The sequence below is a fragment of the Pygoscelis adeliae genome, unplaced genomic scaffold, assembly GCF_000699105.1.
Source record: "Pygoscelis adeliae isolate BGI_AS28 unplaced genomic scaffold, ASM69910v1 Scaffold57, whole genome shotgun sequence".
Taxonomy (NCBI): Eukaryota; Metazoa; Chordata; class Aves; order Sphenisciformes; family Spheniscidae; genus Pygoscelis; species Pygoscelis adeliae.
The window spans coordinates 2,098,912-2,122,807 of record NW_008825615.1 but is presented as its reverse complement, the minus strand read 5'-3'; positions in this window follow the sequence as shown (position 1 = coordinate 2,122,807).

Genomic DNA, 23,896 nt, shown 5'->3' with positions numbered 1-23,896 from the left:
GTGAGTATGCGTTGCTTCTGTATATCAAATCCTTTTTTTAAATGATTCATTGCATTTCAAAGGACTTTCATCTCAACTTATTTATACAACTTTCATACAGTGTATAACACTTCATTCGGTCAAATGTTTATCAAAACCCATTTATTTAAAGACGCTTTTCTGCATGTATTGTTTACATATGGAATGTCATCATTTTATGTCGGGTTTTTTTTCTTCTTTTTTTTTTTTAAATACCCTTAGAAGTAAAGCTTGAGATTCTTTAGGCTTTTCTGGTTATTCTATGTAAATTTCCCTTGAGTTTGCCAAATATTTGTTGTAATTAATATTGAGTGAAATTATCTGGACTTTGTAAACAGAATGCTGGCTTAAGTGAGGACCATCCCCCTGTCAGCAAATCCTAGGTTGCTTCTGTTACCAGTCACAAGTTACTAGCTGCTGATCCTGCAGTATTCTACCAGTGCAGACAAAAGGCTTGGTCAAATCACAGAAAATTATTTTTGTGACTGTAAGTTAGTGCCGAGGTTTATTTATGTCTATAAAATCTACCCTCAGATATTTCACTCTGCCTGAACTTTAATTCTGGTTCTTCACATAGGCCTATTACACAACTTGGATCTCTATGTGGAATTCATTGCAAATGTTTGCTCTGGTTAATTGTCAAGTAACATCTTTTCCCTTGTTTTACCTGTTCCCTTTTGAGCACTGCCTTCTGCTGTTTGTTGTCCTTCTTGCTGTCTTTCGCCTAGGCCAGGTGCCACAACTGCCTTGAGTGCCTTACTGAGGATGCTAATCCAAGCTGGAGAAGCCACATGAAGTCAAGCACCAGTGCAGCCCTGCTACTGGCCACAGAAATGCTAGTTACCAGCTACAGGGGTGGAAAGGCTCTTGCCAGGCTAAGGAAACACATGAATGTTGTTTAAGGTCTGTGGCCTTTGACACTCTCTAGTTCCTCCAATTAAGTATGTGCAAGGGTTCAGGCATAATCACAAGATGCTTGTCATATCCGACCCTCTTCTTTTACATTCCCCTTCCTTACAGCAACTGGAAAGTCCTGCTCCAAAGAGCTTACAATTTAGTATGTGTAGATATGGTGAGCGTTATGTGAAGGGGATACTGATAATTCATAAAACCCAGTGCTGATAGGCTTCTTTGAAGGATTAAAGCCTAAATTGAAAAGAAAGGCGGAGGGTGGGAAGAAAGAAACTAGAACATTCCTGTTTTAGAAATGAGGAATGTAAACACTGAAACCTCATACTTATAAATCTTAAAAATTAAGGGTACTTCTTTAAAGTTAGTCAGTTAAAAGATTCCTCTACAGACAACGAAAACAGGTAGGGTTTGCTACATTTGCTTAAGTGAAAAAGACAACATAGGGTAAATGGGCTCCTAATCTCGGCACTTCAGCTAAGTTCCTGAAGTGTGATGGGATGACTTTTGCCCTAAGAGATTAACTGAATTGGTCTCACACAGGAAATCTATGGCAGAGCCAGGAAGCAAGTTTACTGCAGAGCCTTACTTGTAAGACAGGACCCCATAAAATCAGTAGCCATCCATAGCCAGGAGATGACCTGTCCTCTCCCGCATTCACTGTTTCTCTATAGACATTTATTTTCAGGGGAAGTGATTATAGCAAACTCTGTAAGACCTCATTCCTCATTTTATAAATGTTCAAATCTTAATAAGGGTACAATTACGAGAAAGGAGGTTTTAAATGAACCCAGTCTGTGCCAAGTAGATGAAGGAATCTTTGAAGTGATCCCACCTTTGATTTATGTACTGGCTAAACCTCGAGTTTCAATGTAGATTTCCTCAGCAAATCTCTTAAATCAAAAGTTTCATTGCGCTGCAGTTCAGGAATTAATCTGACTGTGAGACTAAGGGGAGAAATATTGTACTGCAGAACAGTAAACTGCTGTAACTCCAAAGTTAAACTGAAACTAAAGAAAAATACGCTTTGCGTTATTAGTATGATAGGGCTTTACCCAGCCTGCAGCTTCCTCCTGACTCTTGGCCTGCACCCTTGTTCTCAGGGAGGTTTCTGATTTTGGCCAAATGTTCGCTGAAATGTATCCCCTCTTCATGGCTGGAATTACGGGCTCCAATCAGCCTAATATATGGACAGAGCAGTATTTTAGATTGAACTTATCCAAATATTATTGGTATATTATGCTTCATAATTACTTTGAATCTTCCTTCTCCTTGCAGTAGAAATGTATTTTGGCTCTACAGTCACACAGTCCTGACACCTCAGATATAACGGTTCTTACAGAGTGATGAGGTGGCTGTTGGTCTCTTTTCTTTATGAACCCAATTTAGCAGAATGTTTAAACAAGTGCTAAAACTCATCCCTCTTCAGCAAAATGCATTGGGCAAGCTGTGCTTGACCTCAGGGCAGCAAGCCCTGTGCTGAGGGCTGTGGACTAATGAGCTCCTCTTGAGCCACTGTAACTGTGTAGTTTCTGGAAAGTGAGAGAGTTGAGTTTGAGCTTTTTCTGGCAGAAGAAGGACCTGAGCCCCAGTCTTTCCTTCCTGGGAGAGTGCCCTGACCAAGAGGGCATGAGAAGCACGATCAGTGCTATTTCGAGAACGGGTCAGAAAGAGCATCACAGAAGTGACCTACATTCCTAAAGCCAGTCAAAAGTTTCAAACCTTAAATCTTAGGCATGTTCATCTGGGATGTAGAGAAGATTTCAGACACGGCCTCTTTTGAGGCCCTCAGTGTGTTGTGAGTGTCTCCAGCTCTTCACATTTATGAAACCTTTTTCCCCATCTTTGCTCTGTGAAGTCTTCTCCTGGAGCTGGGCTCTGCAGTCCCTTGCTGGGTCTGATGCTCTGGTACCTCAGGTCCCCAGGAACAAAATGATGGTAATAACATTTGCAAACTAGTCACTCACTCAGATGAAGACAACCACATAGGAATCGAAGACTTGTATCATTCAGCAAGTAAATAAAGACATTTTTAATTAACTATTAAATTTTCTCCAAGAAACATAGCAGGTCCATAAGTCTTGCAATTACCTTTAATGATTTACTATGCCGGTCTTGATATCTGTAGTAAATGACAAGAAATTTTATGGTACAAATGAATAGGCCATCACTCACTATCAATTCTAACCAACAGAGGGTTTAAAAAACACATTATAAAATGAAAAGGTCCATATTCAAGAATTAGGAAAACCAGCTTACTTGCCTCCATCAGATCCAAGGTCAGCCAAGGGAAGACAGAGGATTATTTCTGAGATGGTCAAAGGGATGGTATGTTCAGTGAACCACATGTCCTCTGCTTGGGCTGATGGAGAAGAGAGATGTCAGCAGAGGGTAGGTGGGCGAGTGCAGGGAGGAAGGCTCTCTGTAGGAAATCCCAACCAGTCAGGGTCAACCTGACCGATGCATACGTGTTAGGTATATAAGGAACAGCTGAAGCAGCTAAAGGTTAGCTTTTTTTCAGAAACTGAGCAGAAAATGGTGAGGCAGGGTTGTGCTGCTGAACTTGGCATGAATGTTGTCTGCTTTCCCTGGGAGCGGGGAGTTTGAACGGGCCTGTGAAGAAATAGCAGAGAAGGGAAGGAATCAGCAGGGGAAGGGGGACCTTCACAAAACATGCCTGACTATTACAGCTGTGTAGCCTTTGATCAGTAGTCAAACTGTAGAAACATTTTGTGCCATCCACTTATGGGAATAAATGTTGAAGATGTCAAAAGAGCATAGTAACCTCGCTGGAGCATGCTATTGCACCAGAGAGAGGAGTCCAGCTTCTCTCTGTTTTATTAAATTCTGCTTTCCTGTGAGCAGAGTGTCTCTTAAGGATTCCTTGACACTGTTTCTCTTAGAATTGTATAAATGCAGTCAGATTTCTTTTCAAGTCTTCTCATATACCACCTGCTGCCTTCCAAACTGGTCAGTGTCCTCAGTTGTTATTATTGTGGGAGAAGCTATATAAGAACAATGAAACGCATAAGAAAAATGAAAAATCTGGGAGACGTGATGGCTAGAGCAGTTGTGAGATACAAAGTGCTTAAGGCTGACGGTAGCTTTACATTCAGGGCTCCTTTGTGCAGTGCCTTCAGTTAGCATTGCACACTGTTTGCATGCTATTAATGTTACATATATTGCTGAGATGAATGAGGGTTGTTATACAGTGTTTATTCATTCTTTATTTATAAGTCCCTGGATATAAGTTTCCATGACAAATTAGAACATGCTTGAATGACACAAAAACAGGGTTCTCTTTAAAATGTATTTACACACATTTCCTTATGTTTCAGTAGCAGCAAGTATATTGATTACAGGGCTATTTTAGTGGTTTTATTTTCCCATGTGAAAATTCAGAGTTATTAATTGTAATGTATTTAAAAGGCACAGAGGAGTAGAGGAGAACCTCAGCTGCATTAGCCAGTAATGTCTGTTGAAGCTGCAGGCTAAAGTTGCACTTGCAGCTCTGGTGTCTGTGATAGCTGCTGTGTGAGGAGTTGGAAATAACTGTCTCAATTTTGAAAAATATGAGAAATTTTTAAGTGCTCTTGCCACAACTCAGTTTAAAAAATAGGAGTTGAAACTCAGGAAGACTCCACACTCTCGCCACCAACACAGGGACTACCATTTCGAAGGAGCTCGTTTCCTAGTGGTTGCAGGAGGGAAAAGGAGAGGAGCTACAGGGTCTGTTGCTTTTCTGTTGGTGTTGTCCTGTGCAATACCCAGCTCTGGTGTGGTCGTGCCCATCCACCTGGGTGGTGGTCACTCATTCAAACTGTGGCTGCATCTAGCTCAGTACAGGATTAGACCTACGGCCCCTTCCTTGGTGGACTTCAGCATTGCTGGTCAGCAGCATCAGCTGCCTACAGATACTCTCATGTATGAATATTCCTCCTTTTAATAAATCCAGAAATTCAAATTCCTTCCAAGATTTCAGTAGCAATGTCTGCAGTGCTCGGTTCCCTTGCTGTCTGATTTCCTCCTGAGCATGGCAGCCTGAGAACCGCCTCCCCATCCTCATGCAGTCTCAGTAAACCGTGCTTGCACAGCAGTTGCCTTTCAGGATGGGGGAAGACAAACCTGACCATTTGCCCAGTCTTAGGGACGAGAAAGATTTTCTCTCCTGCAAAGTGTCTACTGCCCTGAAGACACAGTGATATTGAGAGCCAGGTAGACAACCTGCACAAAAACTAAGCCCTAAATACCACCGTGAATCACCTGTCACGGTGAATCACCTGTCATGGTGAATTTTACAAGCAGTGTTGTGGTGGAGCTCCTAGGGAGCTTGGGAGAAGCTGCTTTCTGTGAAATGTCAGGGGAGGAGGTAGAACAATGTCTTTGCATCATTTCCTGCTGTGACACAGAGCAGGCACCCAGCATGGGACACCTGAGTCCAGTTTCCTCTTCTGCCTGAAGGAATTTGAGTCCATACCCTGCATGTCTTGGGATAGCACCCTGGAAACGAAACCGTAGCATGGAGGCACTAGAAGGAGGACTTGAAAACTCCGCTGTTGACAGAAAAGTGCTTCTGGTGTCTTTTTCTCATGGATCAGCAACACAGTGGTCCTAGACAGCCATGGTGAGACTGCCTTGCCCTGATAGAGCTGGTTATCTATCCGGAGGAACCAAAGTCCTAAAACACAAGTCACGCTGCTCCGTCTGCAGCTTTGGCTGCAGATACTGACACGCTCCAGCTTATTTAGCTTGACGGGCCTCCTCGGTTGGGGTGACCTGTGCCTGTCTTTCAGTGCTCCTGCTCCCTGTTTTTGTCTCTTCTGAGCCAAGTCTCAGCTTAAAACTAGTAGGGAGAGTGCAAGGTGTTTGGTGCCCAGCATTTTTAGCATAGATTGAGTACTGTTGCATTTTAATGTACGGGGGGAAAAAAAGCCAGGGTCTTAAACAAACAGTCATCTAAGTTAATTGCATTATCAATGGAGATGAGTCAGATCTATACCAGGCTACTTTCTTATTTTGGCCTGTTTTGGCTTCTTTCTGAGCAACAAAAAAGCTACTAGTGGAAAGCCAACAGGCCCTGATTTGGCAAAGTGTGCTCTCTGCACTTGCTTAAGTCCCTCCTGATTCACCAGCACATGGATGCTGGATGCAGAGAAGAGTCTGTGGTGGGCTGAGTCACTGTCCTCAGCAGACCCGATACTTTTTACAGGGACAGTTAACTTCATCACAGATCTGAGCGCTAGCATGTTCCTACGTGATAGGTGTTCAGGTCTGTGTCTGTCCTAGCAGTTTATTTCTTATTACATTAGTGGCATGGCTCAGTGTAAATAAACAAAGCCTTAGTTTCCTGGGAAAAATGATGCTTACATAGCACTTACAGTTCTCAAAGAACTTCTGTTCGATCTCCACACTAATGTGGTTTCACAAGAAGACTGAGATTATTTTATTGCCCCAGGATGCCAGGAAATTTTCATTTGACTTCCTCAGATCTCTAGGATAAAAGTGGGACAGTAAAGAAAAGAATTCCCTTTGCTGTCTTAGATTTCTGTTCTTCAGGAAAATATGTTATGTTTTCTAAGATCTGATATTCTGTAGTTTATTTTTAACTTAGTGACAGTATTATTTTACTTTTTTTTTCCACAGAGGAATATCTTGCTCTCTGCTGCTTCCTGCTCCTGGCCTTTTTTATAGGCTTCTTTTTCTGTGTGGAGTGTAGATAATGCTTTTCACACTTCATTGGTTTTATTCAGTATACGTTTCTTGACTTTCTGGAAAACAAAGGAGTCAATAGTCCATAAAGTGCAGAAAATATGGCTATCATTAATAAACTGCCAAATAATCAATATGAGAACATAAGTTTGCTAGTGTCATGTGAAAGGTTTGGTGTTGGTGAAAATGTTTAGCAAGCTGTTAGCTAACAAGAGGTGATATAATGAGCATTTGATGAGGAACCACATGTCTTTGAAAAAAAACCCAAAGCAAATCTAGGCCCCACATTTTAACTCAACATGTATTTCAAGGGCAAATCCTTCCCAAAGTTTTATTCTCCTGTTCAGTCAAACCAGGCACACCCAATTGCAGCCCGGTTTGCCTCAGCATCACGGGGGCATTTATGGCACTTGCTGCAGGAGTACTAGGCAGCAAGGAGCTATTTCTCATGCCTCTGACTGCTCCTCCAGTCCCAAAGGATGCTCCTTTCCACCCTGATACTGGTTGTTGCAAGGAGCAAGGGCAGCGGGTGCAGGAAGCAGCATGAGCATCTCCATCAGAAGGGTAATGGAGGCAGGTTGGGTCACCGCTCACCAGCTCAGGACATTGTGTTGCTGAGGTGCTATAAAGGAGTCTTGGAGGAACTCTTTCCGTAGATTCAGAACAAACACCATTAAAGCACGGCATGTGTTCTGAGGATAGCTTGGGAGAAAAGAAGTAATACTGAAGGTAAAAAAAAAAAAAAAATGTCTGAAGTTCAGTGATCTGGGATATAACTTTTAGAAACCTTACTGGTCACCACCATGCAAAATACCTCCTTTCTTTCTTCTGCTAAACTGCATTAAGACAAAGGTTATATTGTCTTAAGAGTACTATCCCATGTCAGCAACTACTGGTATAAGTCAGCACTTGTTCCATAATTGCTTAATCTGGGCAAAAACTGTGTTTAGCTTGTCAAATAGTATTCTTACTTGTCAAGCTGAAGTCAGAAAGCTCCTGGATTTCTGTGTGCCCTTCTCCTAAATATCAGTTCTTCACTGAAGTCTTCACAGACAAATTTCCTGTACTTTTGGAGATGAATGCGTCCCAGCTGGCTGCAAGGAGAGGCACACGGATGCTCTCTGGCTGCCTGCTTGGGGTGCGAGAGCCCGACAAAGCAAGGCAGTCTGCTTTTTTGCTGTTGGAGCTGGGTGAGAGAGGTGATGGGTTGTGGTGTGTGGTTTTTTTTGGCTAAGAGCTTCAGCAGTCCCTGGCTGTTGGCCTCAGCTTTGCCCTTTCCTCCCACCCTGGATGTCAACCCAGCCCTGGATATCCTTTGGTGACAACTCGGTTTTGCTTGAACGTTGAGGAGCAGGAGCCTGCTCTATGTCTGTTCCCATCAATTGAGAAATGCACAGAAGTACTTGGGATGAGATTAGCAGAAGTAGTCATGGCTCTCTTTAATTCCCTTCCAAGTTAAATCAATTTGCTATTGGCCCCATCAGGCCTGGAGTTAGCTCAGTCAGGAGCATTTCTAACAGCCCCTCTTATAGGCTCCAGACGGAGACTTTCAACTTAATACAGCCAAAAAGGCTTGCAGGTCAGTTTCTTTTACAAAAACACACTTTTTGTTGACTTAAACATTCTCCTGCAGCTACACTGTGCTCCTGTGTGGTCACCTTACCTTGTGTCACAGCCCAGGCCAGAACAAATGATGAATAGCGAGCTTGGAAGACAAACGCTCTGTTCCCTACTACACGCCAGAGCCCTTCCCGCATCCCTCCTGCAACAGCATGGTGAGGCAGCCGAAACCTCTGTGACACAGACCTGTCTCTCTCAGTACTGGTTCTACATCGTTAGGTTTCCTCCCATTCCAAACATCCATGTTTGTTAATATAATAATATACTGAGTTGACGTCTGGGCTTTTGCAAAGATATGTGAGACCAAGATCTTAGGCTGTAGGAAGGTAATAGAAAGGCGTATCCGTGAGTCATGCACATTTTTTCCTGGGGTTTTTTTTTGCTTGGATTTTATTTTTTTCACACCTTTTGTATCGTCTCTTTTCTTACAATGTCTGGTGGATTAATTACAGATAAAAACCGAACTGTAATACTAAAAATTCTGTCTGTGTTTTCACAAGCTTTTCAGTGACTAAGCTGCACAAGAAATGAAAATCCCAACTTTTGCCCTTATAATAGCACTATCCCACCATACCTAAAATCCATGTCAGGCACTAACTCTTTCAGATTTGATTCCTTTGCGCACCCCTCGTTTGTGTACAGAAACGTCTGGATCATCTCCTGTCTCCATCCAGATTTAGCAGCAGAGTGCTGCAGTGGGACTTCTCACTGTAACACCAACCCTTCCTGCACGTATTCTGTTTTATTGATTTCACTGAAATCACGTTGTAAGTTATTTTCATTCCTCCATTTTTAAGAAATGTTACCAGTGTATTTATTTGATATTGCTAAAGGGATTCTATGCAAAAATCATTGGCAGGAAGATTGATAGAACCTAATATATTACTTATCAAACTGTTTAAAGATAATATTACTTCTCAAAGGATTAGACTTCTTCCAGGCAGCATCTTTTGCCCAGCTATTTCATTATCCAAACAAGTCTATGCCTTTGAAATGGAAATAGTTTCTTCTAAATAGCCGTGTTAAGATTTCCATAGGCCCCGTAAGATCTGTCTCTCAATTCCTTATGTGGGAGGTGAGTTCAGCATCTTGCATTTCTCAACAACTGGGTTATGATCTGATCTGGTTTTACTTCTATATGTTAAGTTTTCGGGTTTTTTTACTTAAACAGTGAAAAAAACAGAAACATTTCACTGTACAAATGAAAGAGATATAAAGTAGATAAGGCACAAAGTAGACAAACATCTTTTTCATATTGTAATCAGTTATCTATCTGGTACTTAAAAAAAATGCTCAAAATATTTTGGCCATTAAATTATGTGGTTTTAAAGTGACAGACAAAAGATCTCTCCTATGCCAGATGAACCTCCATCAGAGGAGGCTAAAATCTTACTCAGGTTATGGTATTAAGTATTACATTACTTTCTCATGTTAACGTTTGTTCAGACATATGTTCTTTTCCTTCAAATCTTGTTGGACTTCTTAGGCCGTTTTTATAAGACAGCCTTGACTCTGCACTAAACCATGCCACTAACACGTTACTTAATCTAACTGGCACATTGTAAAATTTTACACATGCGCTCATCCAGATAATTACACAATTAATTTTCACTTAGTACAGCTGAAACGGGGATAATGAAATTTCCACTGGTGTACTGTTACGTCCGGGGGTTAGAGGTCAGCTTCCTGTTTGGATAAGGGTGAGTTTAAAGAGGATTTCTGACAGTCTCCTTACTTCAACTGAGTCTAAAAACATTGCAATGGAATTTCAATTTACAGCTAAGTTCAATGGAAGGAACAGATGTTGGGAGTGTGCCACTACCATTCTGGGAGCCCTTTCTATGCAGGTGTAGTCAAAAGTCAATGTCCTTCATCCCACTCTTTATATGAAGACAGAGTTAGGCTGACACTTGATATTAATTTCTGCACTGAACTGTAGCTGCTCGGTGCTTTGCAGAACTATCCCCAGCCTGAACAGTCGTGGAAACCTTTGCCCTGTTATATTTTTTGCATTTTCAAAGGAGCACACAGATGACAAGAGTGGGGCTCTTCCCCCTGAGGATGTGTGGTAGGAAAGTCACCACAATAAAACAGGACCAGAAAGAACTGAGACAAGCTTCCACATCTTTGACAAGACCCCTGCTTTAGCATCAAAGTATATAGTGGCATATAAAGCCAACAATGCTTTTATATTTAAATCCAAGTATTGTGACCTTAAAGTAGCAGTGTTTCTGATGGTTCCTCTTCTAAGCTGGAATAAGTTTAATTTATTGCTTGAAATGTCTACACATGCATATTTGCTGTCACACCCTTTACTCTGTCCATAGTTGCCCTCAGCAGACTTGCTCCTACCTGCAGAGCTCTACTTGCTGATCCCTGCCATTCCCGGACAGCTGACCTTAGCTGGGAGTTACTCTGGGCAGGTGCCAAATCTCCCAAACACCAACTCTTCCACATAAGCAATGGCCCAAGGTGGGAGGGAGCGCAAAGGCAGGGTCAGCATCGCCCTTGGACCAGCCTGTCCCTGATCTGCACTGATGCGCTGGACTGCTTTTTCTGACCTGACTTGCAAGAAGAGCAATGTTTTTTAAAAGGTACTGCAGTTCAGAGCCACAGGGACACAGCTTTCACTCTCACGGGATGCCCACAGCACGCTGGCAGAGGCAGGAGGCTGGGCAGAGGTGGCTTTGGCCAGGTCAGGGTAACTCACCCTGCCTCGGTGCCAACCCAAAACCAAGTCTTCCCATCTCAGAGCCAAATGAAGGCAATGCTAACATTTCCATCAATGTCATGGGCTACAGGATTAGGTCCTAAGGGCAGAACACACTGTCAGCTGGCAATTAATAGATAATACGTCAGAGCACATCTCTTGTGAACAACAGCTTCTTGTGATGTGTATTTCCGTGGTGCTACTGGGCCTTGATCACAGGCTGGGGCTTCACCATCCTCGAATAATGTGGCAGAAAAGGATTACTTGCAGGAGAGACAGATGTTTGCACAGTCAATGATTTTGTGCGTTTCTTCTTTCTCTTTCTGTCCAACTTCTTCAGTGGGTTTTATATCGTGCAGTTCAGAAAAGCACTAGCACTTCTTATGGTAGGCCTTGTTGTTTCTTTGTTCTCTCCTTTTCTTCTTTTTTAACCTCTCTCGAGTTTTTTTTTTAAACTCATTTGGAAGTCCTGCTTTATTCAAAACTTCAAGTTTCATGCTGTTTTCCTCTATTTCAGTCTCTTTGATGCCTTAAACATACCTCACATGTTTTTAAGGCATCAAAGTGTCTTAAATTATATGCTCTCCTTCCTCAAGTAGCTAAAGATGTAACTAATAAAATCCCTCCTCTGTAGACCACACCTTATGTTATCAGTGCCCAGAGACCAGCCTCAGACACCTGGAGCTACAGATGGATGCACTATATAACCCTGACCATCAGACATGTCTACACATTTATGAAGAAAGGTGGAAACCCTCCAACACAGATATTTCAAAAGAAGAATAACAATTCAGTTTTACTGATCCATTGGGAAAAAAGACACATGAATTGAGTTTACTAAAGATCCATAGACAGTCTTTGCACCTCCTTTCAACATCAAGGGTTACCCTGACAGCAAAGGGCATGTATACGTTTTATAAAAGGAAGGAGATGATATACTGCACTACAGACGTTGCTGTTTGTCAGTAGTCCTGTCTCAGGATGCAAAGCTCCAAGTGAAATCCGTATGTATGACATTAATTGGGTGACCAAGCATATACATATTCACCTTCAAACAAATACAAGCAGCGCTTTTGTTATTAGAAGTTTGCTGTTATTACTAAACTCGATTGTGTTGCTAACTCAGAAAACATAAATTGTATTTCTAGGCCAGTGGTCGAATGTAAAAAGTACACCATCAATAGAAAATATGTGCATTAAGAAAGAGTACAAAAATACTTCTTTTTCATTTTCAAATTTGACCACCACCTTTGTTCCAACACGGAAACATTTTTAAGAAATACAGCTGGGTTTGCTCCAGACATTAGAAATGTTATCTTTTTCAGGAAAACTGTTAATATCAAAATAAAATTATACAATACAATTATCACTTATTATAGTAGAAAGTAATAATATAGTAATATAGTAATAGGTAATAAAATAATACAGTAATAAGTAATAATATAGTAATACAGTATATACATGCTTCCAATCATATACATTTTCTTCCCTGTTCAGCAGCATCTTTCCTATTCTCACTATGCATTCATCAAAATACCACAGCATCTGTAGCCATATATGATTTGACAAAGTTGCAGAGCTGGCTGCAACAATTTTTGCGTTGAATACTGGGTGTGAGCCAGAGGCCTTGCCTTCGGCCAGTGAGCCCACCAAGCTGACGCTGCGCAGTGATGCCTTGCAATCACCTCTCTGCGAGCAGGGATGCTCTCGGTGGAGAGGCAGCGAGGGGCAGCCCTGGCACGCAGCCGGGGAGGCATGGAGGCACAGAGGTCTGACCTCTGCTCTCCCCACTTGAGCTTATCCTGCCTGACCACTTAATTCGCTTTGTGGGTCCCGAGGAACCCAGAAGTACCCTGGAGGGAGCCAGGAAGCACATTTGGGATGAAGGGTGAGCTGAAACACGAAGTAGCCCCTGCTACAACATGTTCCACTCATCCCACGGCCCTCCCTGTGCCCCTCAGAGTGAGAAGCTACCACAGCAGTTCTTGTAATTGGTTTAAAAGCATCTTACTTTTAATGATATTGATTTTTTGAGAACTAGGTAGCGTTAACAGCCCTATTCCTAACCTGTCTCTGAGCTATGGGTTACCAAGTGAAGAAACAGAGCTTGTGGGATGAACTTTTCCACCTTGGGATTTTACAGCTCTGGGACATTAAAACTTTGATTAGCAGGTGAATTTAGGCACAAACCTGGGCTACGTGCACGGGGTACACATATTCAGGATAACTTATTTCCATAGTTAGCAGGTTTTGCCAAAAGCACGTGTTCTATTGTTCTCTGAATAACCTTCATCTCTACAGAAATTTTCAGTTTGATAAATAACATTTTGGTTTAGTCTTTAACATTTTTGTTTGTATCATTACTCTCCTTAAATTGATGTGAAATAGAGGGTCACTTCCATTTTAATTTATTCCTATGCCTGCTCAGTCATCTTTCTTGCTTCCCAAGTTTCTGTTCTGCAAAACTGGCAGTGTATTGCCGTGACCACCTTCTGCAGCAAACTGTGCTTCAGCGGACACTCAGCGTGGGAGTCAGAAACCCACCCACCCAGTTTAAAACACTCAGTCAGTGGGGAAAGATAGGCTGGGTAGAGAGTGAATTATTCCCTCTTAGGACAATTAACTAAAATAAGGAAAGAATTGTCCTCTGTAGTTTTCTATCAATTAAACAGAGCTCAAAAGAGTACTTCCCACTAGCAGCCTAAACTTAGAGGGCTGATTTCCAGTGAGGTGTATCCCACTGTTATGAGTCCATCTTTTTTTTATCTTATCGTCTTAGCTTTACTAGCTTCTCCCCATGGTCCGGGTGGACAGGCTCCTTAAAAGCCTCTGCAGAGATTTTGTCACCATTCCCACTTCAGGAAATGATCTTTTGTTTAAAGCTGACACACCTCACACATAGTTTTAAAAGGCAAAATGGACTACTGCTTTTCTGCCATTCGTGCAGCAGGTATCCTGTCCTGAGGATTTTTTTAACATTTCTTGCTTTCAGTACAGGGAGGTCCTGTGCACAGCTGCAGGTTAATGGTATCTGTAACAAATTGCTATCTATTTTAACAGGTGCTCTTCCTGTTGCTCTGCTCCTCCAGAGCCCATTCCCTTTCTTCCTCAGGCATTTAGGACGTGCTGATGAAGGTACAATCTTTTGCCAGGCAGACTATTTAGTGGAGACAAATTGTGTGATCATAATAAAAAGAGTAATTACACATTCGTTGAGACTGTTTCACTCACTACAAATTGTCTATGTTTAGGTCTTCCTTTTTGGCTAAAAATACATCTTTCTCATTTTTTTAACTTGCCCAGATTTTAAAGGCTGTTATTTCTGGCATTCTGATGTCTCCTTGTTTCTCTTCAGCTTTACCTTTTTTTTCCTTTTTTTTTTTTTTAGAGTTTTTTTTAAAGCTAAAGATGCTGCGGGTTGTTTTTAGGAAATGGTGTTTGTAGCATGTATTTGATTGTGAAATGTTTCTGAAGATGTAAGATCTGCTTGTACTGTATGCAAAATTGTAAAAGCTGTAGGTTAAAATGGCTAAATATGAGCAATGCAGAAGAATAAATTATTTATGTAGGTGAAATAGCTTGTGTGACACGGCAGATCTTTTTCAGTCCTACAGAGCATTTTAAAGAACAGCTTGTTTTGGTATGCACTGCACAAATACTAGCATAGTCTGAATTTAGTTGATGTTCCTTTGAAATTCCTAGATTATTAATAATTCCCTTCTCCTTCTCCTTCTCCTTCTCCTTCCTCTCTCCCCTTTAGTTTGCCATTCCTGGAGCAGCTCTATGTGTGAAATTCTCTAACATCTCATTGATGACATCAGTGTTGGCAACTTTGTTTCCCTCCCAAAGCTTAGAATAAGCTTCGATTTTCTCTTTGGTATTTTTAAGAAACCTACAAAGTAATAAAATTCACATTTACCATCTACAGCCAGTTATGGACTACATCATGGCATTTAGCCAGTGGCTGTCATGAAGGGGTAGAAGAACCCTTTTTCCCTGGAGAGTTGTCGGTGGGGCTGTCTTTGCAGGAGCACCCCATGCTCTTCCAGCCCTTGATAAGCTGATGGGGAGAATGGGGAAGACTGGATGCTGCAGCAAGAAGTGGGAGAGAAAATGGCACCCTGAGGGTCTGCAAAAATCTCAGCCCCGGTGCAGAATGGCAATTCTCCCTGCAATATGATGAATAATTGTGGGGGAAAGATTGTTCCTATTCCCCTTAGTGCACAACCCAGCCCAGTTAAATTCTTAATACTGCAAATGCTTAAAATACACTGTGTAAATTTTTTTGGTGCTTTCTGACACACAAGTCTCAGGAATGGCCACACCACATTTTTTATTTTGTGGTGGGGTTTTCCCCCTCTTTTTTTAAACAAATTTCTGTCAGGAGAAGAATGTGAGACCCTTCTGTCCTCCCTATACGAGCAAAATTTCCAGTAAGCACACCTGAACTTCAGCCACAGTTTTGTTTATATGGTCAGACAGCTGGCTGATGCTTGCTTTTTTTCAGGAGTTTTGGCTGAATGAAGCACTGACATCCCTGCCGGTCATCCCAGTGGAGGCATGCTATCATCTGCTGAAGGTATTTTCCTGGCCACTGCCGACAATGAGCTGCTGGATTGCAGACCTGCGTTGCCCGGGTCTGCCAGTAGTTGGAACCTCTTGGAAGAGATGGTGAGCATGCATCGAGCAGTTTGAGGATATGTGTTGCGGGATCATTGGCACCCCGCATCCCCCAATCTGGTCCCCCATGTCTGACTTCTGGTGAACACAGAGCTGCTGTGCCCCATGCTCAGGAAAGCCAGGCAGGCTGGCTAGACGGGATATAGATGTACAAATAGCAAACACCACTCATTTTCTCATAACAGAAACCAAACCTTTGCCACAACTGCCTCTGCAACTAATGGGCATTCTCCCTAATTCTCCCTCCCAGTGCTGCAAATGACTGGAGAAGGGTGATGGGGCCGAGAGTAGAAAGTCTCATAAGTGCATGCTCTGCTCTCATAAGTCTTATCTTCTTCCCCAGACTTTCCCTTTTGGGTAGCGTTGGAGACAGACTGCTGGCTCAGATGGACCTTTGGTTCAATGCGATACAGCTAACTGATGTTCTCAAGAGAATGGTACAGATAGTATCCCCCTGTGGTGAGCGCTCTGCTTCTGATATATATTGACACATTTTTATGCTACTTTTGGGCATAAGCTCTCCATCTAAAACAGCAACAGATCTAAAAATGGGTTTACTTTGAACCAACATCTGCAGCTTTTCTCCTACTGCAGAGACAGGGTATTGGGGAAAAAAAGTTACAACATTTTCTGAACAATCGTTCTTGAAAGACAGAAATTTTTTTCTGAACTGTAATTTGTTTTTCATGTCTAAACTTGGTCAGTTGATATGTTTGTCATAAGAATGTGAAATACTTTGAGTCTAAATTAACACCTTTAGCTTTACTTAGTAAGAAAAACTGCTCATTACTCCCAAGTAATTTACTAACAATATTATTATATGAACAAAAACAATTTAATGTAATCTGGCATTTATGACTTCCACATAACATCAGCTGCTAAAGTAAAAAAACAACAAAAATACCCCATTTATTCAGAAAAAAAACCCTTAAACTAATAAGCATGTTCCTAATATTAAAATCAAGTCAGAGATCCTATTCACTTTCATTACGTATAATTTATGACACTTGGATGTAGTTTAATAAGGTCATAAAAATGCCAGTTGTGGTATCTCATAATACTTTTTATAAACTGGTTTTACAGTCTACCCTTTGTTCCAAAGTTCAAAGTGACAATTGAAATGCACAGGTTGCCCAGGGGTTCAGACTTTTTGCTGGAAGTACTGACTGGTGAATACCTTAATTTCTAATACATCTATTTTTTTTTTTCAAAATCTTGGTAATTGTGGGGAACATTCCTTTCCTCCAGATGTGCCAAAGCTGATATTTTTCAATTTAAAGAAAAATATCAAGAATTCAGTAAAAGGAACACATTTTATTGCTGTACACTTTTTTTTTTCTGATGAAATGAAAACTGTGCAACATTTATTCCTAAGCAGGTCAAAGTCAAACAATACTTCTAAGTGCTGTTACAATAGTGGCATTATATTGTCCCTTGTCAGCTTTCAATTACTTCATCCACCTAGCTGATCACTGACTTATTTCCTGGCTTAGGTAAATAGGGCTTTTGGTGCACTTCCCTTAAGTCATTTCAGAGAAGATAAATTAAATAATGATTGCAATTTAATATTGTGATAGTGCTAAAATATTTCCTTCAAGCTTCAAGTTTGACCACAAGTTTCCAATAATATAGTTTTTTTCACTTGCTAGCTCAAACCTGAGGTTTTATTAAATTCTACAGCTGCAGTCAGTATTTATGTTTTCATCTAGCAAATTGGACATTTTAAATAATAAAGAGAATGAAGTTATATATAAAAACAGATAACACTTGCAATTCATTTAAGGTGGAAATTTTATTTAAAATTAGTCAAAATCCACACAATATGGCACAGAGGTCCAAATTCTTAGCTCATTATACTGGAGAAAATCTGGGGAAAATCCATTGATTTCGCTGAGGTTACTCCAGGATCACAGTCAAACACTCAAAACCTCAGCTGGGCATATATTCCTAAGGGACACAGTGCCCCGTGTACACGGGGCCCTCAGTGTGCAGAGGCTGGTCCATTTAGGGAAGATGTCCCATTGATTTCAAAGAGGTGGTTAAACTTTCTCAACAGATTGGGAATCTAGGTCTAGGTAGCCCACTGGTATCATTGGAGGAGTCTCTGCAGTGAAGATCTCGGTCCTGCAAGTTTCAAGGCTGGTCTTCTGCAGGGGAGACTGAAGGCTGAACGGGAGGTAAAAGCCTGGACTATGGCTTTAGAGGTGGGCGCTGAAACAGTCCTCTTGCCTGCAGGTGGGCACAGTCCTTGTTTCACTTTGCCCCTGCACTTTGATGGTTCACCTGCACGTTCCCTTTAGGAGAACAAACTGATAAGCAATGTAGTATATAACGTGTACCATTTGCAGATAAATGAGGTGTGGAATCCTCATTTTTCACTTTGCAATCTGCTAACATCCTCCGCTATTTATACCTTTTCTGACCATGTGTACAGTGAAGCACGTCACTGCTGCTTTGGAGGAGCAGAGTTCTGCACATGGCATGTCTCCACGCAAAGGAGCTGCTCGAGTGACGAGAATGGACCTGTGTTGACAAATCCCTCCTGCTTTTCTTCCGAAGGCTCCCCAACATCTTGTCTTTGCTGTGATGATAGCCGTGTTTACTTGTTTTGACCTTGTGTGTGATAGCTTGTATGCCAGGTTCGTTTCAGATGTTAGCTGTAGTTTTCCAAGAGGGGAATTCCCAAACAGAGATTTCAAGCCAGTACCCCAAAGAAAAAGTTAAGCATAAATATGTTGGGTTAACTAGCTCGGACAGAGGACAGAAATTTGTTGCAGATGAAGCTGGTGAAGTTTCTAAGGAGACAAATTACTATCAGTCACGTTCCTTATAGCCATGCTTAAAGACAAAGCATTGTCCTAATGTTCTGGCACTATGCAAGCTCAGCAGTAGGCTCTCCCCACCCTCAGGAGCCTGCAGTGTTCATGGACTAGTCAGAGATGAGTGAGGAAAGGGTTGTACTAGTGACAGAACAGCAACAGCTACTCCTGGGCAGGTTGAGCAAGGAAAGAGCACAACTTACATCTCCCACTTTCAGATACTTTTTTCTTATGAAAACTTTTTTCCTATGAATACATCTGTGCTGTAAGCGCAACACCGAGCACAGGGAAATTCACCCTAGAGGTGGTCTTTGGCAATTTGAACTCTGTTATTTCTGAAAAACACAAAATCTTCCAGTTTTGTTCATGGGTCTGTAGGTGATTTTAGAAGTGGAGAATGAATAAATAAATAAATAAATGATGAAAAAAAAAAAATTAAAATAGAGCTTATCCTGGGAAAATAGCACCAACAACTACAGCTGATCTGATCTCTCCCCTTCCCACTGTCCCGCAGGAAATTCTGACTTCATGTTTATTTTCCTTTCTTTAAGATGCTAACTTGAAAAACAAAAAGAAAAGGAATCCCAGTTGCAGCCAAGCTCAAGCTGCACAGAAACAGCTCAACAACACATAAGGCAAAGGATTCCAGCGGATTTGCAAGTAGGAGGCTAAAATAAGACAGAAAGTAGCAGAGAAAATTCTGGTATTTATATGGATACAGACCTCTACTCATGCTACTGTAGAGTAGGAACATGAAACTAATATTTAAGTGTGTTGGGCCAAGCTGACCTCTGGTATAATTATATTGTAAGCATCTAATAGTGTAGCAAATCTTGGAGCTATTTAACATGTGAGTAAGGAAGCACCATGTATGAAGGAGGTCTTCACCAGGCTGACCAAGCCTAAGGTAGGTTGGGCAGTAGCAGAGGAGGGGAGCTGGACTTTGGCTTTGTGAGCACAGTCGTACCTCGAGGGTGGAAAGTTCAGATCACCCTCCCTGCCCTCCCCTCTGGATCTCTGGGAATCCTGCCTCATCCCTCCGCTCTGTGCAGGGGTCAGGGACACCTACAGAGAAGCAGCAGGGGCAGAAGGGAAGCAAAGACAGCAGACTTCCTCTCCCTAAGAAAATAAAATTATTTTTGTGGGTTAGGGAGTTGGCCATTGCTTCTTGACATTGGAGAGCTGGGTTGTCTGCCTCGATGGCCAGAGCGCGTATCCTAACACCTTCCCCAGGGCATGGGCACCTTTTCAGTTTGTTGGTAATAAAGGTCTCTGTGAAAAAGCTGACTATATTCTTTAGAAAGACTGTGAGAGAAACAAAAAGGCAGTTGAACTTCAAGGGAGATTTTCCTCCATCGGATAAACTCCAAGAGGAGCTATGCATGCATAAAATAGCTCTCTGCTGTCATTTCCACTGAGTCCTTTGGGAAGATTCAGCATTTTGCAGCCAAAGGCCCATGATCAGCAAAGCATCTGGGCTCCTAACTCCTCATTTAAAGTCTGAAATCCAACTGAAGTCAGTGGGGAGTTTAAACAGGAGTTGGGAGGTTCAATATTTTGCTGAGTATTGGCCACCAATATCAGTGTGCTGCTTAACTCATAAAATATATTTACAATTATTGCTCATATTCATCCACTGACACATTTCAGGTGCTTATAGATGCTTCTAATAGTGTGCAGTAAATCACCCTAAAGAGCTGGGATACAATTTTTAGAGTTCAAATGGGAATACTCACTAGATGTGAGTGTTTGCAGGATCAGGACCTATTTTCCAGAACAGGTGCTTAAATGAAATGATGAAGTCATTATAGTTGAGCAACTTAATACAGAGAAATAGCTCACATTATTCTAGTACCTATAGGGCTCTGGCATAAGTGCCTAAATTAAAAATTTGAGAACTTATTAGGCAGGAGGATTAGATTTGGCATTTCACTTGGAGAGCATTTTGCGGATGTGGGAAAAAAATTAACTTCTTTTTGTGCATATATAGGTATTTTTTGCCACCTGGAAAAGTTGCATGTTTTTGACATCACTTCCACTTTTTTCCACTTTTTTGCCCCTTTTCTGTGCTGCAGACCTCTTTAGTGCTATGAAAATCAAGGTTTGCTCTTGAAACAGGCATGTGTTCAGGAAAGTACAAAATGTCTATCGGAAAGGCAATATAGTGCACTCTTTGTGGTCGAGAGTGTGGGAAACTCCATTTAGCTCATTTTCATGACAGAAGCACTGAACCACATTAACACAGAAGGAAGACGTAGAAAACGTTTAATGGTACTGCAATGCTTTGTTTATTCTTAGCTAAGCCTACACGGCTTCCAAATGAGCCCACTATGCAATGTGACTACATAAGGTTAACTGCTGGGTACATTAAGCAAAATACTCTCTCTTAGATGCTTGTTTAAGTCATCATTTCTGATCATTTATCAGACTTAATGTGCTACAGCAGACTGCAGGTCACAATGTGTCATTTCCAAAAGAACTTTGACTTTTCCCTTTCCAGGGTCAGGAGCCGGTAATGTTTAGCTGAAATCACTGCATTGCACTTCATAGCTTCCAGTGGATCCACTGAGGCTTTGGAGAGCCATTCTCGCTAGACCAGGGTGCTGGCTTCAAGTATTTGGATGTTAAAATCTGAGGGAACTGTTAAAGTACAGGCAATCAGCTGAGATTCAAGCTGGCCGCAAAAAAACTCACTTCATTTGTTGGGAAAAGATCATGAGAGGTACAGGAAGGATAATTATTTTCCCAAACTGATAGTGGGAGTTCTCTCTGGAGAGAAACACCAAAACCAAACAGCCTCCACCTCTTGAAGGTTATTTTCATGAAATTCAAGAACAAATTGAAAAAGTTTGGGGTACAATTTTTAACATACTATGTGAGTGTTTCCCCAATTCAGGGTAAAACAATAGAGCTATTTATCTGTTGGGTTCTACAGCTAAGTGAATTATTTGCAGCAAAAAGTTTGTTTGATGACTTTTGCTCTCCTTTTTTAACCTAGAAAATATGTGGATTTTTCAGATCTGTGATTTTTTTAACAGGCGGGGGTCACATTGGTGGGGATTAGACAAGGATAAGATGGAGATGAACAGACATTTTCTTTGTCTCCCATTTCCTCTTTATATGCTGGACTATAGTCTGTTTTCAGCTGCATTTGTGGCTCCATAGTAGACAGAGTAAGAGGAGTGGCTATATTAAAAACATAAATCATGAAACTAACATGATATGCTCCAAGTATCATGACACACTTTTTTCCTATGTATCAATCCTTTACTCACCTCCTACGTGGATGCATAAATAATCTAGGTGAAGATGGCACTACGGCATCTATTATCTAACCCTCCTCATTATAAGATCCTGTTTTCAGCTGCTAATAGTTTTACCAGATTTCAACCATTCAGGAATGAGAGTTTTTTTCTTCTCTGGGGTACCTCCTTGGTATCGATTGGTCTTTGGAAAGGTTTCAGCTAAGATATTCTGGTGTTTCTAAGAGATTTGGGGAGATTACGTTGCTTTTTGTCGGCTAAAAAAAGTTCTTCAAATAATTCATTGGCAAGCACTGCATATCCGTGCCTTGGGGAAGAGGCCTGAGATTTGCATTAGGGATGTGCCTTTTGCCAATCCTGTGGCAATTTGCCTAAATAGTAAAATGTTTGAAGTACCTACTTGTTCAAAGGGTGACTGCTGAGTCCTCCAGAGGCTCTGTCTACTTCCATGCAGACAGCCAGCACCAGCGCTCCTGTAGAGGATGGCTGGGCATGTTCCTGTCTCGGACTGCGGATGCTGAGCAGGACCCTCTCAGCTCATGCAAGAAGATGGAGGGAAGCCGTTGTGAAGTGGAGCTGGAGGTTGGAGACTGATTAGGAGGAGGGAGTGCTGATAACTTCATGTCGTAGCATGCTGGGAAGACAGGTTCATCCTAGCTTCCCAATCATTGAGTTAGTATCATGGAAGTCTTAAAGAAGTGCATAAGAAGAAAGGAATATTCTTATATTCAGGTCCTTCTGCAGGCTGATGTATATTAAAGACGTCCTAGGAGACACTCTACAAAAGTTGTGGAAATAAGAAAATATTGACTAGCCACTCTGTCCTTAAGTGGTGTGGGAGTCCCATCAGAAAATAATACACAACACCTAGTTAAAGGCCATTTCATAATACAGTATGTTCAAGGGGGCAGGGCAAATTGTTGTTGTTTGAGGATCTTGGTTTTCTCATCTCCTAAAAATTCCTTTGTTTTTTATCTTAATAATCTTCTTCTAGTGCAACTTCTTGTGTTGTAGTAATTAAATAACAACCATTGTGTAATTCTGCAGGTCCAAGAGAGTTTTTAGATTTATGAGGAATCTAATTTGTGAGGAATGAAACAAACAAAAAAAACCCGCTGAGATTGTTAGGATCATTTGCTTCCTTTTAAAATGTTCATTACCCTTACATGGGTACATTTCAAAGAGAACAGAATAACACAAGGAGATCCTCTGTGAATACTTTCTAGACCAGGGCTGTTACAAAAATTTACCTCTCTCTCCCAGGATGTTCAGAAACACAAGTTCTAATTTGAGAAGGAAAAGCTTTAACAGACAACTGCATTTAAAAAGCAACTTGCAATTAAATGTCTCGCTAGCAAAGCTGGGTTCCCTGTCTGTGAAGGAAAAACTTGGTGAGGAAGGAAATAAGTGAATAAAGGAAAAAAGATTTAATTAATCCACAAAGAAAAAACAAGACAAAATGAAAAATCCCAGCTAACCCCCACCCATTCCCCTTCTTTCCTCCCCCCAAGAATAATAAACACAGTAGACAAGAGATTTTTTTCTTTTAATTAAATATTTACTATAGACACAGAAGACATTCTTTCTCCAAAGAGAATTCACTCATTGTAAGTTCTAGCTATTTAATATCGCTTTAGTGTCCAATGTGTATGGGCATCTCATAGAGCAAGTACTTGTGAGACTGCTGAGTTACAAGAGTCTAAATTCAGCATCCAGCCAGCAGCAAGAGGCAGGATGAACGACGGGAAAAGACAGGAATGAAATGAGTCGGTAAGGCAAAAGCTCTTTCTGTCTTAAAAAGATCTTAACGTTATTTTTAACACTGATTACTTTCCATCAGGTAGAAAGGGGGACATGAGGCATAGACTTACAAAGGCTTGAAATAGTCCTTCAAGTTCAAAGCAGTCTGAGACATCTGCAAATGCCAACAATATTCACATATTTCTAGTCGTACCACTGAGCACTTGTGTGCCACACGGTGTTATCTGAACCGGCTAAGAAAGGGTCATGGCACTCCTGCATGGTCAGTATGGTTTGTTCATTCCCAACTTCCACACCGAGAAACTCAAGAGGAGCTTTATTACAGCTGCATATTCAGAGTGGAGTTCTGAGATCTCTCTGAGCCACTGAGAGGAAAATAGTTTTTAAGCAGGTAATTAAATTGACTC